The sequence below is a fragment of the Oryctolagus cuniculus genome, chromosome 2 (genome assembly GCF_051225735.1).
Source record: "Oryctolagus cuniculus isolate XC-2025 breed Fujian yellow rabbit chromosome 2, ASM5122573v1, whole genome shotgun sequence".
In the NCBI taxonomy this organism is placed as follows: domain Eukaryota; kingdom Metazoa; phylum Chordata; class Mammalia; order Lagomorpha; family Leporidae; genus Oryctolagus; species Oryctolagus cuniculus.
In genome coordinates this window covers 47,847,376-47,860,015 of record NC_142868.1, presented here as the reverse complement: position 1 = coordinate 47,860,015, position 12,640 = coordinate 47,847,376, and the positions used below count along the sequence as shown (strand labels likewise).

Genomic DNA, 12,640 nt, shown 5'->3' with positions numbered 1-12,640 from the left:
TCTTTCTTTAGTATTTTGTAGCTTTCATCATAGAGATCTTTGACATCCTTGGTTAAATTTATTCCATGGTATTTCTTTCAATTTCTGTTTGTTATGTAATTTCTTTATTTCATCTTCATTCATAAATGAGAGCTTTGCATAGTTTGGTATTCTGGTTTGACAGTTTTTTTTCTTTTAAGTTTAGGACTATGTCTCGCCATTTCCTTCTAGCCTGTAGAGTTTCTGACGAGAAGTCAGTTGTGAGTCTAATTGGAGATCTGAAAGTAATCTGGCATTTCTCTTGTGCACATTTTAGAATATTTTCTTTATGTTTTAGTGTGAAAGTTTGACTACAATGTGTTGTGGTGAAGATCTTTTCTGGTCTTTTCTGTTAGGAGTTATGTGCTTCCTGTACTTGGACATCCCTTTCTTTCTCCAAACTGGGGAAGTTTTCTGTAATTATTTCACTAAATAGGCCTTCTAGTTCATTCCCTCTTTCCATGCCTTCAGAAACTCCTAAACCTGTATATTGTGTTGTTTGATAGTATCCCATAAATCTCTAATACTGTTTTTAAGTTTTCTATTTTTTTTGGTCTGACTGTAAGATTTCCAAAGATTTGTCTTCTAGTTGGGATATTCTTTCTTCTGACTCACCAAGTCTGTTGTTAGGCTTTCCACCACACTTTTTATTTGGTCTATTGGATTCTTAATTTCTTTTTTTTTTTTTTTAAGATTTTTATTGATTTATTCGAGAGGTAGAGTTACAAGCAGTGAGAGCGAGAGACAGAGAGAGAGGTCTTCTGTCCGCTAGTTCACTCCCCAGATGGCTGCAGTGGCTAGAGCTGTGCCAATCTGAAGCAAGGAGCCAGGTCCTTCTTCCTGGTCTCTAATGCAAGTGCAGGAGCCCAAGCAATTGGGCCATCTTCTGCTGCTTTCCCAGGCCATATCAGAGAGCTGGATTGGAAGAGGGGCAGCCGGGACTTGAACCGGTGCCCATATGGGATGCTGGCACTGCAGGTGAAGATTATCCCAGGGTGCCAGCCCTGGATCCTTAATTTCTAATATTTCATTTTGGTTTCTCTTTAAAATCTCTATTTCATGGGAGAAATTTTCACTCATATCATTTATGGTTTTCTTTTACTTGTGGGTTTGCTTCTGGTTGCTTTTGAGTAATCCTATGATTAATTTTTTGGATTCCATTTCTGGCATTTCCTCAGTCTCTTCATCTTTGCATTCTAATATTGAAATATTGTTATGTTCCTTGACAGGGGGGTCGTGGTATCTTCTGTATTCTTGTGTCTTGAATTACTGCATTTGTTTTTAGGTATTTGTGGAGTTGATTTTTGTGTTTTTCTCTGATGGTGTTTATCTTTGAGCTATGCATCTGTGGCTTAGTGAAATGTCTGCACTTCCAGTGAATACCAAGAGGTGTGTCGTGGGTGTGGCCAGTGAGCATTGGTCAGTGTTCGAGGGTGGGGCGAGTATCCAGGGTGGCACTCACATTGGGTGCAGTAGATCTCACTGCCCGGGTGCTAGCCCCAGTGTGTTCCATGCCACTGTATGAACTGCACAAGTGATCTGTGCCGTCCTCACTGTGAGCAGTTTCCACGGCAATGATCTGCTGTAGGCAGCCAAGGAGCTCCAAGCGTGTGGAGCTGCACTCAGTGGTTGCCCAGAGAGCAAGCTGCACCCTGCACGTTCTCACGTAACCACTGAGTCCCCACAGTCTCAGCACACAGGGCTCCCGCAGTCATTGGGTGCAGAGGTTTCTCTCTGCCCTGCCAGCCTGTCCAGTCAACAGAGCGGCAGATGTTCCCTGAGACAGCTCCACCCAGGCATCTTGATCCTCGGAGGGTGTGGGCGCCTCTGCACGGTCACCTCCCAGCCAGGCTCAAAGTCAGTGGGGCCTGTGGCTTGTTCCCTCCTCTAGAATCTCTGGTTCACACACGTACACGAGAGCCACTGGCCAAATGTTTCTCCCCACCACTGCCACCAGGACTGCTGAGAAGATGGCGGCCTGTCTCAGCCGGTTGCTGTGCCACAGAGTCTCTCTCCCACAGCTCCTGCCCAAACCCAAAATGGTGCCCACCCTTTCTCACCTGCCAGGCAGTGGGCACTGCTGTGGGGAAGTTGGGGTGAGATAAATGTGCCCCCTCTACTTCCACTGAGCCTGTGGGCAACTTCCAGTAACCACCACCCCCAAGAGTCCAGTTTGGACTCAGACCACGCTCTCCCTCCGGCTGTGTCACCAGGGGTTGCTGCGGTCCAGTCTCACCTCCGTCTCTAAGCTGCCGCCTGCTCTGGCTCTCAGCTGCTGCAGCTGTACTGGGCTCGTGCTGCGCGTCGGCACCCTCCATACAGGCCCATGGTGTTCCTTTTCCTCTTGCAGGATTTCCAGTGTGGTTTTCCCTCCACTTGTCTCCTGAGAGTGTACTCCCTACACTTTTTTTTTTTTTTTTTTTTTTTTTTGCTGTATGTTGTTCCCCAGTCTGCCATCTTGGAGTTTCCCTGCATCTTATCCTACACTTATATAGAATGACTGTTTCTGCTGAGAAACCCACTGACAGTCTTATGGAGATTCCCTTATGTGGCAAGTAGCTTTTCTGTTCCTGCTTTCAGAATTCTCTGTTTGTTCTTGACATTTGACAATTTGAGTATAATATGTCTTGGGTTAGACTCCTTTGGGTTCATCTTCTTTGGAGACCTTTGAACTTCATGAATCTGGTTGATCACAACCTACCATAATTTTGGAAATTTTCAGACGTTATTTCTTTAAATAAGTTTCCCATGTCTTTATTTCTATTATTTCATTTTGAGAGCCTCATAATGAATCTATTGGTTCAGTTGATGTGTCCCCACAGAATCCCAGGCTGGTGGTGTTTTTTTTTCAGCTCTTCAAATATTTCACTCCACTCTGTTCTGCTTCTGTGAGTTTAAAGAAAAGACTAGAGTAACGCTGATTGTTGCTTCTTTATATGTAAAGTCGTTTACCCCAGACTTCTTTCAAAATTTAAATTTTGTCATTGATTTTCTGTAGTTTGAATATGATATGCCCAAACCTTTTTTTTTTTTTTTTTTGTATTTACCTTGGCTGATGTTTTGTGTTTCCAGGACTTACAGTATAGTATCCATCATTAATTTTGAGAAATTCTGATTTTGGCTGCAAACATGTCTCCTATTCCTTTCACTCTTTATTCTCCCTCCAGTATTCAATCACATATATGTTAGATATTTTTCACAGCAATCATAATTATTTTAAATTTCTTGACAGTACAAAATCCCTGTTATATCGGGGTCTGATTGTAATGCTTATGATCTATTCTGAATTAACTTCTCTGAAAGGGAAGGACAATGGAAAATTACTTAAGTTCATGGTACATTTAATTTAATGATTAATTTGTGTTTTCTTGCCTTTCAGCAAGCCTTGTAAGGGACTTTGTGCTTCCTTCTACAGTAGGCCGCTTCTCCAGTAAGCTCTGATTCTCTGTATTATCCTGTCTCACGCATTGTGGTAAAGTGGTTTGTCCTGGGACCTCAGCCTCAATTATCTGATGGTCTAAGAAGTTTCTTTCTTTATTTTTTTTAAAAATTTCTTGAAATACAGTGTGCATATCAAGAAATTCATATAACTGTACAGATAAATGTGTTTTTTGTCCTCTGAGCACACCCTTAACCAATACCCAAATTAAGATCAAAATATTGCTAGCATCTCAATAGTCCTCACTATTCCCCCCTCTATTTCTTTTTTTCTTTTTCATAAGGGAAGAAAAGTTGTTGATTTTTCAGTTTCTGAAGGTTTTTTCTTGTTATGAGAATGAAAGCTGCTAGCATGTCAGACCAGAAACTGGAAGCTCTCTAATGTACTTTACACAGTGTATATACATACAATAAATAAACTGTGTGTATGATTAAAAAATAACTCCTTAAACAGTTTACACCATAATGCTAATATTATTGATACTTAATGAGCATGTGACATGAATATCTTTGCATAAAATTGAAAATAATTGAAAAAAGGTCTTAGAATAATAAGCAGTTAGATATCAGGATAATACACAGAAGTTCAATACTTACCTTTATACCAGCAGTGAGTAAGTGGAATTAAAATAAAACACAATACCCACAAAATGAAATATTTAGTCATAAATTAACAAATATGTGCAAGATCTATATGAGGAGGCTACAATTTTCTGATTAAAAAAAATCAAAGAAGAAAGAATGAAATAAATAAATAAATAGGGGCCGGCGCTGTGGCACAGCAGGTTAAAACCCTGGCCTGAAACGCCGGCATCCCATATGGGCACTGGTTCTAGTCCCAGCTGCTCCTCTTTCAATCCAGCTCTCTGATATGGCCTGAGAAAGCAGTAGAAGATGACCCAAGTCCTTGGGCCCCTGCACCTGTGAGGGAGACCCGGAAGAAGCTCCTGGCTCCTGGCTTCGGATTGGCACAGCTCTGGCTGTTGTGGCCATGTGGGGAGTGAACCAGCAGATGGAAGACCTCTCTCTCTGTCTCTACCTCTCTCTGTAACTCTGACTTTCAAATAATTGAAATAAATCTTTAAAAAAAATAAAAATAAATCCCATTTCATGAATTGGGAGATTCAGTATTGTCAAGGCATTAATTCTCAACTTGATCTGTACATTCAACACAATTAAAATTGCAGTCAAAATCACAGCAAGCTGTTTTGAAGAAATCAATAAATTGAATCTGAAGTTTATATGGACAGGCAAAAGATTCAAAACAGTTGACACAAAATTGAATGAGGCAAGTCATATACTACCTTAGTGAAGAGTTACAATAAAGCTGCAGTAGTAAGACAGTTTTGAATTGGTGAAATAGAAAATCGGTTCATTGGAAGAGAGCAGGGTGCCTAGAAATAGATCTATACTAACATAGTCATTTTATCTTTGATAAAAGGACAAAGGCAATTCAAAGGAGAAAGTATATCTTTTTCAGCAAAGGGTGCTGAACAACTAGACATCCACATGGAAAAAATAAATGTAGACATTGTCTTTACCTTTCAGAGAAGTTAACTCAAAATAGATCATAAACTGAGATTAAAATGCAATCTGTAAAATCTTGAAGATAACATAAAAGAAAAGCTAGATGACCTGGGGATTGGCAGTGACTTTTTATACAGCACTGAAGGCATGATCCATGAAAGAAACAACTGGTAGGCTGGACTTCATTAAAATTAAAACATCTGCTCTGTGAAGAACACTATCAAGAGAACAAAAAAATAAATTGCAGGCTGTGAAAATGTTTGTCAAAGATACAACGGATAGGGGCCAGTGTTGGGACATAGTGGGTGAAGACATGCTGGCATCCTGTATGGGCACTGTTTTGTGTCCCAGCTGCTCCACTTCTGATCCAGCTCCCTGATAATGTGCCTAGGAAAGCAGTGGAGGAGGGCCTAAGTGTTTGGGCCCCTGCTACCCACATGGGAGACATGGATGAAGGACCTGGCTCCTGACTTTGGCCTAGCTTAGCACTGGTCTTTGGGGCCATCCTGGGAGTGAACCAGCAGATGGAAGATCTCTCTCTGTCTCTCTCTCTCCCTCCTTCCCACCCTCCCTCTCTCCCTGAAACTTTGACTTTCAAAATAAATAAGTTTTCAAAAAAAAGATACATCTGATAGAGGGCTGTTATCCAAAATATGCAAATAACTTTTAAAACTCAACAATAAGCAAACAAACAATCTATTAAAAAATGTGCCTAATACTAAAAGAGACACCTCACTAAAGAAGATACCCAGATGGGAAATAAGCCTGTGCATGATGCTCCACATTGTAGGTCATCAAAACAACAACAAAATACCAATGCACACCTATTAGAATGGCCCAGATCCAGAGCAGATGTTCTTGAAGATGTGGAGCAACAGGACCCCTCATCTGCGACTGGTAAGGATACAAAATGGTCAGCCCCAATGGAACAGGATAGAAACGCCAGAGATCATTCCATGCATCTACAACCAACTTATCTTTGGCAGAGGAGCTTAAATCAATCCCTGGAGCAAGGACAGTCTCTTCAACAAATGGTGCTGGGAAAACTGGATCTCAGCATCCAGAAGTATGAAGCAAGACCCCTACCTCACATTTTACACAAAAATCCACTGACCCGACAGCATCAAATTATTAGAGAACATTGAGGAAACCCTGTAAGACATTGCCTTAGGTGAAGAGTTCTTGTAAAAGACCCCGGAGGTACAAGCAATCGAAGCCAAAATGACAAATGGGATTACATCATATTGAAAAGCTTCTCTACTGCAAAAGAAACAGCAAAGTGAAGAGGCAACTGACAGAATGGGGAAGATTATTTGCAAGCTATGCAACTGATAAAGGATTAACAACCAGAATATATAGAGATTAAGAAACTCAACAACAACAAAATAGCCCAGTGAAGAAATGGACTTAAACAGGCAGTTTTCAAAAGAGGGAATCCAAATGGTCAACAGACACATGAAGAAACGCTCAGAATCACAGCCATCAGGGAAATGCAAATCAAAACCACAATGAGGTTTCACCTCACCCCCATTAGAATGGCTTTCCTACAGAAATCAACAAACAACAAATGCTGGTGAGGATGTGGGGAAAAGGTACCCTATTCCACTACTGGTTAGAATGTAAACTGGTAAAGCCACTATGGAAGACAATATGGAGATATCTCAGAAATCTGAATATAAACCTGCCATATGACCCAGCCAGCCCACCCCTGGGAATTTACCCAAACGAAATGAAATCAGCATATAAATGAGTTAGCCATATGTTCTCCCTGATCTGTGATAACTAATAGAGCACCGAAAAGGTAATCTGTAGAAATGAAATCGACACTCTTGAGAAGTGATGACTTTGACAAGTCTCAATTGTTGAGGAAAACTTTTTTTCCCATACTGTTCATTGAACTATTTACTTAACATAGAATTAATCATATGTGTATAAAGTTAATTGAAAATAGACCTTAGTGGGGGCTGGCCCCGTGGCCTACTTGGTTGGTCCTCTGCCTGCAGTGCTGGCATCCCATATGGGTGCCTGGTTCTAGTCCCGCTTGCTCCTCTTCCAGTCCAGCTCTCTGCTGTGGCCCGGGAAGGCAGTGGAGGATGGCCCAAGTGCTTGGGCCCTGCACCTGCATGGGAGACCAGGAAGAACCACCTGGCTCCTGGCTTCAGATCGGCGTAGCTCTGGCCGTAGTGGCCATTTGGGGGGTGAACCAATGGAAGGAAGACCTTTCTCTCTGTCTCTCTCTCACTATCTATATCTCTACCTGTCAAATAAATAAAAGAAAAGAATAGAAAAGAAAGGAAAAGAAAATAGACCTTAGTAAAAAATGAGAGTGGGAATAGGAGAGTGAGGAGGAAGAGTAGTAAGAGAGTGGGTGGGATGGCGGGCACAGTGGGAAGAATCACCATGTTCCTAAAATTTTAATTATGAAATGTATGAGTTTGTATTCCTTAAATAAAATATTTCTGAGGGAAAAAATTGTCAGCCATCTTGGAAAACAGTTCAGCAGTTTCTCATGAAACTGAATAGACTTTTACCGCATGATCCAGCAGTCACATCCTTGGCATTTTCCCAGATGACATGAAAACATACCCATGCAACATTCTGCTCAGGAATGTTTGCAGCAGCTTTTTTCCTAAGTGTGAAAACTTGGAAGCTACCAAGATGTCCTTCAGTAGGTGAATGGATAAACAGTCTGTAGTACATCTAGATGATGGAATATTTTTCAGTGATAAAAATAAGTGAGCTATCAAGCCATGGAAAGCAGTGGATAAACCTTAAATGCTGATTGCTCAGTGAAGGAAGCCAATCTCAAAAGGCTACATACTGGAGTAGGCTCAAAGGCCTAGAAGGTTAAGCCTCTGCCTGCAGCACCAGCGTCCCATATGGGAGTGCCTTTTTGAGTCCCGGCTGCTCCACTTCCAATCCAGCTCCCTGCTAATGGCCTGTGAAAGCAGTGGAAGATGGCCCAAGTTCCTGGGCCCCTGCATCCATGTGGGAGACCGGAAGAAGCACCTGGTATAGGGTCTTAGTCCACCCGAACGAGGATGGACTGGGTCCGAGGAAATGTAAGTGCACTGCTCAGCCGTTCCCCAGCCTCCCTTGATCCCGGAGACAGTCAGATGCAGTGGGGAGTCAAGTCAGGCAAGAACTCGTTTATTGCGCGCGTAGCAAAGCCTTTTAAAGCACGAAACCACAGGACATAAGGACCAACCAGTTACTTAAAAGGTCATTTTACAGGGCGGCGATTTTTAACAGGACCAACCATATGTCTATACACTTGTCTTTTTTTTATAGTTTTTTTTTTATTTAATAAATGTGAATTTACAAAGTGCAGCTTTTGTATTGTTGTGGCTTCCCCCCCACAACCTCCCTCCCTCCCGTGGCCCTCCCCTCTCCCACTCCCTCTCCCATCCCACCCTTCATCGAGTTTCATTTTCAATTACCTTCATATACTGAAGATCAACTTAGTATATTCTAAGCAAGGATTTCAACAGGCTGCACTCACACAACTGCACAAGGTATAGGGTATTGTTCGACTAGTAGTGTTGTTTTTAAGTTTCATAGAACACATTAAGGACAGAGATCCTACGTGGGGAGCATGTACCCAGTGACTCCCGTTGTTGATTTAACACTTGGCACTCTTATTTATGACGTCAGCAATCACCCGAGACTCTTGCTATGAGCTGTCTAGGCTATGGAAGCCCCTTGAGTTCACGGACTCTGAACTTCTTTAGTCAAGGCCGTATCACAGTGGAGGTTCCTTCCTCCCTTCAGAGAAAGGCGCCTCTCTCCTTGATGGCCTGTTCCTTCTGCTGGGGTCTTGTTCACCAGGATCTTTCATTTAGATTGTTTTTTGCCAACATGTCATGGCTTTCCATGCCTGTGAGACTCTCATGGACCTTTTAGCCAGATCTGAATGTCCCAAGGGTTGATTCTGAGGCAGGAGTGCTGCCATTCTATGAGTCTGCTGTGTGTCCTGTTTCCCCCGCAGGATCATTCTCTCCCTTTTAATTCTATCCTTCATTATTTGCTTACACTGGTCTTATTTGTGAAATCTCATTGACACATACCCAATCTTTTTGATCAGTTGTGTATTTATACTTATCACTTTACCAAGTGCGCTGACATTGGTACCTGCCTCCTTGGTAAGATTGAGTTGAAATCCCTTGGCACATTTCTAGTTCCACCATTGGAGGTAAGTCTGAGTGAGCATGTGCCAACCTATATATCTCCTCCCTCTCTTATTCCCACTCCTATCTTTAACAGAGATCACTTTTCTGTTAATTTTTAAACGCCTAAGAATGATTGTGCATTGATTACAGAGTTCAACCAGTGGTCTTATGTAGAACAAACAGAGCAACAACAACAACAACAACAACAAAAATACTAAAAGGAATAAAATAGTAAGTTGTTCCTCAACAGTCTAGACAAGGGCTGATCATGTCATTGTCTCTCATAGTGTCCATTTCACTTCAATGGGTATCATTTTAGATGCTCGTTTAGTTGCCGTCAATCAGGGAGAACATATGATATTTGTCCCTTTTGGACTGCTTATTTCATTCAGCATGTTTTCCAGCTTCCTCCATTTTGTTGTAAATGCCTGGATTTCATTGTTTTTTACTGCTGTATAGTGTTCCATAGAGTACATATCCCATAGTTTCTTTATCCAGTCATCCGTTGATGAACATTTAGGTTGATTCCATGTCTTAGCTATTGTGAATTGAGCTGCAACAAATATTGAGGTGCAAATGGCTCTTTTTTTCTCCCCTTTAATTCCATTTGGGTAAATTCCAAGGAGTGGGATGGCTGGGTCCTGTGGTAGTGCTATATTCAGGTTTCTGAGGATTCTCCATACACTTGTCATCAGTTGTCGTCACCTGGCCTGATGTTGTGTGGCCAATTAGCTGTGGTGGTAAACAACTTTGGGTTCCACCCACCTTACTTCCTTTGGGCGCCATCTTTGAATTGCCTCATGTGCCTAATTTCCCTGCAACCTGGCTCCTTGCTTTGTCCTGGCCCAGCCCTTGTTGTTAATGGCTGTGTGGGGAGTGAACCAGCAGATAGAAGACCTTTCTCTCTGTCTCTCCCTCTGTTTGTCTGTCTTCTAATAAATAAATAAATAAATCTTTAAAAAAAAAGAAGACCATAATTCCCATATCATAATTAACAGTTCCAATTGGCACAGTACTTGTGAGGGAAGAAGAGAGTTAACAGATGAGAAAAAAAAAAGTGCTGTATACTGTATGTATGACTTAAACTATATGATAGTCTGGGAAAGACAAAATTTTGGAATCAATGAAAAGCTGGTGGTGGCCAAGAGTTTAGAAGGTGCGTGCGGTTGTAATAGTGAGTGGAGCACTGAGGATTTTTAAGGCAGTGAAACTTTTTTATGATACTGTAGTGAGTGGATCCATTTACTACCTTTTCAAAACTCATAGAATACATAATACCAAAAATAACAAAATGTAAACTATGGACTTCACTTAACAACACATCAGTATTGGCTCATCAGTTTTAACAACAGCATCACTGATGCAAGATGTTAATATGCTAATGATGGTGGAAACTGTGTGTGGGGGGCTTTATATGGAAACCTTTTTGCTAGTTTTTGCTCAAATTTTCTGTAAACCTAGAACTGCACTAAAAAATAAAGTCTGTTCATTTTAAAAGATAGAATTGCAATATACAAACTGCTTTGTAATTAATCTGTGTAATTGTACATGTATTAAAATTAATAGTTATATGGTTGGATGTACTATGAATTTAAATAATTTTCTATTATTTTTAACTTGTTTTTAAAATATTTATTTATTTATTTATTTGAGAGGCAGAGTTACAGAGAGGGAGAAGGAGAGGCAGAGGCAGAGAGGGAAGTCTTCCATTGGCTTGTTCACTCCCCAAATGGCCACAACAGCCAGGAGGCAGGAGCCTCATCCGGGTCTCCCCCATGGGTCAGGGGCACGAGTACCTGGGCCATCTTCTGCTGCTTTCCCAGGCACATTAGCAGGGAGCTAGATTGGAAGTCGAGCAGCTGGGACTTGAACCCGTATCCATATCGGATGCCAGTGCTACAGAGGGGAGCTGAACTCACTGCTCCACAGTGCCGGCCCCTGTTTTTATTTTTTAAGCTATTTCTAGTAGTACTGTGAAGAACATCCCCAAATATGAATATTTATCCCTTATTTCTTTAGGATAAGTTTCTGGAAAAAATTTCTGTATCAAAGGGCAGTTGCATTAAAGAATTTAACAGTACTTTCCTACATAAAGGTTGTACCAATTTACATCCCTTGAAAGAAATGAAAGGGCCAGTTCATTCACATGTTGGCACATACTTGGTATTTCCATCTTTTCAAGCTTCACCTGCTTGACAGCTAAAATATAACATGTTGGGACAGGTGTCATGGTGCATTGGGTTCACCTGCCACTTGGGATGCCTGCATTCCATGTGGGGGTGCTGGTTTGAGTCCTAGCCACTCCACCTTCCTGCTAACATACCTGGGAAGGCAAAAGATTATGGCCCAAGTACTTGGGTCCTTGCACCCATATGGGAGACCTGAATTGTGTTCTAGGATTTTGACATCATCCTGGCCCTGTCCTGGCTGTTGCAGGCACCTGGGGGAATGAATCAGTGTATGGAAGATCTCTCTCCCTCTCTCTCTGTCAATCTACCTTTCAAATAAATAAATAAATAAAACAAAATAATTCAGTAAAATATATTAAAAACATACTGTCTCAATTTTTAAAAATTTCCCTTTTGATTAATAGCAAAGTTAAATATATTTTCTTATATTTGTTGATTGTCTTATTTCTTATGAATTGCCTGTTTATGTCCTTTTCTTAAGTGTAGTGGAATGTTCATCCTTAACTTATGATTTGTAAAGAGTTAATGAATGATAGAAACTCTTTATTGTCATGGATTCCAAATAATTGTTCATGACTTACCACCTGCCTTTGAATTTTATGTGTGATATTAAGAATGATATTTAGTGCTCGCTTCGGCAGCACATATACTAAAATTGGAACAATACAGAGAAGATTAGCATGGCCCCTGCACAAGGATTTCACGCAAATTCGTGAAGCGTTCCATATTTTTAGTTTTTAGATTGACTATCTAATAAATTCTGTATTCTCTAAAATTCAAAAAAAAAAAAAAAAAAGAAAAAAAGGAAAAGAGTGATATTTACATTTGCCGTATCATCAGCTCTAGTGATTTCTTTCTTTCTGGTGCCTTGCTGTGCTGTCATGCTTCTCTAGTTATCCTCCAGCCACCCCAAGTTCTCTAAGCTCTGGCTTGAATTACACGGAGCAAGTTCCAACAGGGGGTGGGGGTCACCAGGGGAAGCCCCCTGGGATTGCAGCCTTCTGTGATGACTCAGGAGTAGCATTGCTCGTACTGGAAGTTATTAAGCATGGCTGGAGACCACCTCCCCATTCTCAATAGCCCCTTCTCCACTTCTCCTTGCTTCACATTCCAGCTTTGCCATAGTTTGTCTGTAGGAGATACTCTGTTAATAAAGTAAGAATGAAGATATGGCTCAGCTCAAAAGAGTGTAGGGGCAAGCATTTGTCATGGCGGGTAAACCTCCATCTCACATCAGAGTGGTTGGGTTCAAGTCCTCATCCAGCTTCCTGCCAACGTACATCTTTGGAGGCAGCAAGT

General features: G+C 41.3%; 1 protein-coding gene and 1 non-coding gene across 2 annotated transcripts in view; both read left to right on the top strand.

Annotated features, from left to right (window-relative positions):
• DPYSL2 (dihydropyrimidinase like 2) overlaps positions 1 to 12,640 on the top strand; it is a 149,959-nt gene that overhangs the window by 43,945 nt on the left and 93,374 nt on the right. The window lies entirely within an intron of this gene.
• LOC127490399 (U6 spliceosomal RNA) lies at positions 11,967 to 12,073 on the top strand. The gene has a single exon (XR_007918361.1). It is a non-coding gene; the product is annotated as a U6 spliceosomal RNA (small nuclear RNA).